A 6,733-nucleotide genomic window follows, 5' to 3' on the forward strand; every position below is an offset into this window, starting at 1 on the left:
AGCGTCTAGCCGTGTTTACACTTGGCATTAACAAGCGACCTGTATCCGGATGTTGTCCACATTACACATTGAAAACACAAGTGTGTTCTCGCTGCTGATCGGAATGTTATCCGATCAGCGTGTCCAGATTCGGAGGTAGTCGAGGATGCATTGTGATCGGATCTCAGTGTAATGTAAACGCAACCCAGCCATCGTGTCTGCATTCACAGGTGGACGTCACACAAAACCCCGCCCACTGTCCTTATTCCCCCTCCTCTCTCCAGGAATTGCTGCATGTAGCTGTGTGGTTTTGCGATACAGTCGAGTGCGAAGTACATCGCAAATATACTGATGTCAGAGTATTGTGTCTGTGACTTTAAAGGGGTGGTATAATGCCCTTTTCACAAGATGTAAAATAAGTCTTTGATGTCCCCAGAGTGTGTATATGAAGTTTTAGCTCAAAAATACCCCACAGATATTTTTATATAGCATGTTAAAATTGTCACTTTTTGAGGGTGAGCAAAAACGCACTGTTTTGTGTCTGTTCCTTTAAATGCAAATGAGCTGCTGCTCCCAGCACAGAGGGCGGAGCTTCAAGAGCTTGCACTCACACAGATATGCACTGAAAATTTCAAAAAACTTTAGCCTTTTATGTTCAAACCGGATTCAGACAATGATGGAGAGACTCAAGAAGAAGTGACAACATGTAGAATGCAACAGGACATTTCTGAATGGTTGGTTGATGAATTTATGTAGCTTATGTGTAGTTATCTTCTAGTCATTGATTAGCATATTCTGCCTTGATAATCTATAAATCGTGTTCAGGGGGCGAGGTTTATGTAAATTCTAGGGTTGGTGATGTCACTAACCCTGGAGGAATGTAGTGTAGTCCCTACCAGTTTGTTGTAGTCCTTAAAAAGCTATTTCTTTAAAAGCAAATATCTCCCTTTGTTTTGAACTTTGAGCATTGTAACTTTGCAGATGTTGTTTATGCTCAAACAGCAACATTACACACTAACTAAAGTTAGAAAAGTGAAATCATAATCGACCACCCCTTTGGGAAGCCCTTTTTAAGATAAAAGGCACGTAAGGTGAGCACGCTGATAAGAAGCGCTTATGTTCTTGGACCTCTGTTCTTTTATTGTTTTCATTATTAAACTAGAGAAAGAGTCATCGTCTGCCTCCTTTCTTGGCAACTGAAATGTTTGCTTTCGCACCCTAAAGTTGCAGAACCGTTCATTTTCTGTAAAGAACATGCATTTTTCCCACCACAGCTGGCAATTAACGTTATCGGATACGTTTCTCTGTGCCGTTTCCATTCCATTATCTATCCATCCACATTATTAGTAGGCTACTTGCAGCCTCTTCATCCTCCTCAATTTGCGAGATTTGTAAAATGTACCCCAACTGAAAACTGTTTTTAAAAGAAAACCCACCACTTCAGGTCAACTTTGCACCGGAGCCATCCTTTTTTTTTTCGCGGGAATGCGAGATCCGATCTGTTATCCAGAAACAGAAGCCACTTGATGTGGACAGGTGTAAACGCACCGTGTCCTGATTATGATCCGATCTGCTTGATCGGATCATGGTGATCGCATGTTAATGCCAAGTGTAAACGCTGCCATATGTATTTATTATGTCTATGGTTATTATGCAATGAATCGCGTTCTAATTTACATGGACAACATAATTCAGGGATATTTGTTGGAACCCATATAAATTATACTAATTTATAATCAACCTTGTCACGTGACATTCGCAGTCACGATGGCGCACACGAAGGATAACCGCCTGCAGGTGAGTAGTTTGAATGTTTCGCTTTATTTTTTATGCAAAGCCTCTCAAATAATTTGTTAGCGTACAGACTATGGTTGATATGGTTATGTTTGTGTTTTTTCCCCCACTGCTTTGAATTTCGCTTGCACACGGCACTTTGCATCTCCCCCACAACAGCCGCGTGACAATCGGTGAGTAGGCTATATTTTAGTTTTTTTTTAAATTAGAATTATTTACAAGCATGCAATAAATATGAATAAATATTTTATGTCATGAAAATTCTCTTATAAAACGGACAGTGCTCAATAATGTGGACGTTCACATGTCTACTGTTTGTCTGTCAATGCGCTGTTTTGCACATTGCAAATATGTTCAGTGCATTCAGCAGGTAAAGTCAGGGTTCAGTTGAATTGATACGTTATACATATATACCAAAGCACATATTTGACGTTCAATGCTTTACATCAATTTTCTTGTTTGTTTTAGTGTTAATATTGTTACTGAGTTTTATATCTCTCACTAGCAAAGCAGAGAGAAGCTACATGGTATGGCATCGTTAAATTATACCCCAAATCTGTGTCGTTTACATGGAATGAGCTGACGAAATGCCAGCCTGCCTTTCCACTTCATCAGAGACTCATCCACACACAGATCCCTGTATGGCACAAAAATGTGACGAAAGGAGGAGGTGAGAGCAGTGAATATGTTTCTAATTTTCAAGAGCATGGGATCTGTGCTCCAGTAATCACGAAGTGATGGGTTTTTGATCACCACCATTAGGAGAACTGACACTAAAAATTTGTACATTTCAGGGATATTTGTTGGAACCCATTTAACAAGTTTCCTTTAATTTCCCTTTCTTGCAAGTCAGAGGCATAGCGGTTTGTTTCCTCCACAATTTCTCCGATGACATCTTCTGTGAGGAACAATTTAAAACAATTGACCTCACTGGGGGATTCTGGTGTATTTTGCACAACATGAAGCTGGTTGTCAAAATTGCCTGGGCCAGGAGGATTAAAAAGGTTGGTTGCCTTCCATGACGATGAGTTTACCTCGTCTGCTTCATTTGACATGGGTAAAACATGGACTGGTGTTGTCTCTTCACCTTCGATGTTGTCAAGAGCTTCAAGGTTTGGGGGAAGGTCTTCATCGCTGTCACGCTCTGCCTCGTGGTCAAAAATCTCATCATCAGAATAAATTTTGTTTTTTTCTCATTTGTCAATTGTCTTCTTTTATATACATGTTCTGTCATTTTCTCTGAAGAAGTTAAAAACTGGTCAATTTTATTAAAGTTGTGTCTCAAATTAGAACAAAGGCGAGTGTGAGGTAACGGTGTCGTCAGCTCTACATCACTTGTCCTCAGCGGGAAAAAAAGACTTGCAATGCATGACAGTTACAATCTTTTTTATGCAAAATATTTACAAACTTGTTAACTACATCGTTAAATATATGTAAGGGAACTCCTAATGTGGTTTTAATAAAAAAATAAAATAAAAAAAAAAGACAATCTATGTTAGTTGATCGGTAAGTTATTATGGGCTATGGGCGCCGCCATTATTTGTTTACAACACTGATGGAGTCGGACTCGGAGCCTGCTGGATTTACAACATGCAAGATCATCCATGTCTCCTGAAATATATGACAGTAAGTGGGTGTCAAACTGGGAGCAGAACAGAGTAATCTTTAGAGTTATCTACACGGTGTGTTTGACTCGAATAAAATAATATTACATAATGTGTAAAAGGTTATCTTGCTGTTATAGATATTAGTGTGCAATAACAAACTGTATTTAGTTTTTACTAGTATTTTTGTTGTTGTGTAAAGTAATTTAAAGTGTATGAAACCTAAAAAAAACACTTGACTCATTGAAAGTTATAATCACACCGGTGTGATCGTATGCTCCAGGGACCAGCCAAGACTGATCATACCGGTGTGATCGTACACATCAAAGGGTTAAGAGTTCCTTTCACTGGAACTAAGGGGGCCAAGCCCAACCCCTGAAAAACAACCCCACACCATAATCCCCCCTCCACCAAACTTTACACTTGGCAAAATGCAGTCTCTTCTCTTTCTCTTTTGTGATGCGTCACTCCAGAGTATACGTCCAGTGGCGGTGTGCTTTACACCACTGCATCCGATGCTTTGCATTGCACTTGGTGATGCAGCTGCTCGGCCATGGAAACCCATTCCATGAAGCTCTCTACGCACTGTTCTTGAGCTAATCTGAAGGCCACACCAAGTTTGGATGTCTGTAGCTATTGACTCTGCATAAGGTTGGCGACTTCTGCGCACTGTGGGCCTCAGCATGCGGTGACCCCGCTCTGTGATTTTACGTGGCCTACCACATCGTGGCTGAGTTGCTGTTGTTCCCAATTGCTTCCACTTTGTTGTAATACCACTAACAGTTGACTGTGGAATATTTAGTGAAGAAATTTCAAGAATTGACTTATTGCACAGTTGGCAACCTATCACTGTACCACGCTTGAATTCACTGAGCTCATGAGAGCGACCCATTCTTTCACAAATGTTTGTAGAAGCAGTCTGCATCCCTAGGTGATTGATTTTATACAACTGTGGCCATGGAAATGATTGGAACACCTGAATTCAATGATTTGGAGGGGTGTCCCAATACTTTTGGCAATATAGTGAATATGCTACGCTGCTCTGGTTTTTGTTGCTGCAGAGCAAGTATGGGACTTGCTACTGCCAATACATACACGACAGAGAATACTGTGAGTAAAAAAGCATGCTGCTGCTGTTCAAAATAGCATACATGATTTACTCGTAGCATATCTACACAGGTGGAGCTGGGAAAGGTGGAGGGTTTCTGAAAGCGCAATTCAGCCTCTCCAGAAAATGCTGTAGTATTTGAAGATTGAGCAGCAAGCTCATTGGCTACTGATACAGCAGGAACCAATCAGCTGTGCCCTATAGAAAATGATGTGAGTTGATTATAGGCTGTGTTGATGAGGGAGTGCAGGTGCAGGGAATCAGTATCTGGTGATAATCTGACTGAGTGCAGGTGGGGACCAGAAGGGATGCTGGGATGTGTAACTGAGCTGGTGACTGTGTATTAATGCAAATGTTTTAATATACCATGTTTCATATTGATAAAGTCCTGTATTTATATCACACATAAAATATATTCCTATACCTGACCAACATCGCTGAAATGACTGGTCAGACTACATATATATATATATATATATATATATATATATATATATATATATATATATATATATATATATATATGTATATATATATATATATACAGATACAGTGCATTTTAAATTAATGTTCTTGTCCATGAAGCATCAGCTGATATAAATCACCGAAAACCATGTAAGAAGTGTGTAAAAACATTAGTTAGGCTTTTTAAATCAAATGCTTTTGTGATATTTAGGCAAGATTTTATTTTTTAAATAGACGTCCTTGGTTTAAATCCTAATGGTGTCAGAGCTTGACCAATTATATGTTCAGAGCATGAATATGATTTTGCTAGAACATATTCTCATCATGATATCAGAAACATGTATTATTACTCATGAACAACACCAGGGCTTTACATTGTACAGAAAGGTTGCTCTTGGTTACTCCATTAGGGGGGTTCAGATTCTTGCTGGTACAGTAATAAAGCCATGAAATTAATTGAATAATCTTTTTCCATTTTGGAGATGACATGATAATAAGAAAAAGGAGTCTTTCATGATAAAAGAGCCAGTGTAAAATGGTGCCAGAGGAATCACGCTGCAAAAAAACACATCAGTGCAGACAAGAATTTTTGTTTTTTCATTTGATGTTCAAGGTATTGGTGCTTTCCAGTTCCTTTTCTTCGACTTGTTTTTCCACTTCAGATTCAACTTTCAAGAATTCAACGGTCTGGTAAACTTGATGAACTTGCAGCTGCTTCTCTTACCAGAGCAGAATCTCATTTAAGACTAATGAAATTGTGTATTGCATCAATTTTTAGGTTACTACTGAGCATTACAATCAAATCACGCCCTCTCCTATATACACTTTTCAGATCTTTCTAGATATTGTAAGACCTTTTAGACTGCTTATAATAAGGTGATTACATTTCACAGAAATGCTGCTTTCCTCTGTTCCTGGGCATCAGATAAGCACTCTCCTGAGAAGACATCATGTGAGTTATGTCATCATAATAAAAAGAGTAAACATCCCCCTTTCATTTCATGACGTCTCCGTGTGTGTTCTTTCCCTGTGGACTCTTCCTTTGATGTTTCTTACTGTAGACGAGAGCCATCATCATTTCTGCACGTCGTTCGTGCTTCAGGGCATAAGGTCCACAAAGCACTATTTGAAAGCTCTGCAATGACCTTCAATGAAGTGATAGCAGCCTGAAGCATGTGACTCTTCATCACACGTTGCCTCAAGATCATTTGTGTGGGAAGAATGCTACCTAGATCTAATGTGAACCACAAATGTTTGTTAAAGTAACGTTTTCATATTTGCGAGGTATGAGGTATCTGCATTAATATTATTTATCTGTATTTTTGTACTCCAAAATGCATGCAATAAGCATTCAATAATAATAATAAATGTAGAGTGTGTATATATATATGACACATGCCAACATGCTGGCAAGAGGACTTTATCAATATAAAACATGGATATTTTATAATTTATAAATTTATAATTTTATAATACAATATATACAGTGGGTACGGAAAGTATTCAGACCCCCTTACATTTTTCACTCTTTGTTATATTGCAGCCATTTGCTAAAATCATTTAAGTTCATTTTTTTCTTCATTATTGTACACACAGCACCCCATATTGACAGAAAAACACAGAATTGTTGACATTTTTGCACATTTATTAAAATAGAAAAACTGAAATATCACATGGTCCTAAGTATTCAGACCCTTTGCTCAGTATTTAGTAGAAGCACCCTTTTGATCTAATACAGCCATGAGTCTTTTTGGGAAAGATGCAACAAGTTTTTCACACCTGG

The sequence above is a fragment of the Rutilus rutilus genome (genome assembly GCF_951802725.1).
Source record: "Rutilus rutilus genome assembly, chromosome: 11".
Taxonomy (NCBI): Eukaryota; Metazoa; Chordata; class Actinopteri; order Cypriniformes; family Leuciscidae; genus Rutilus; species Rutilus rutilus.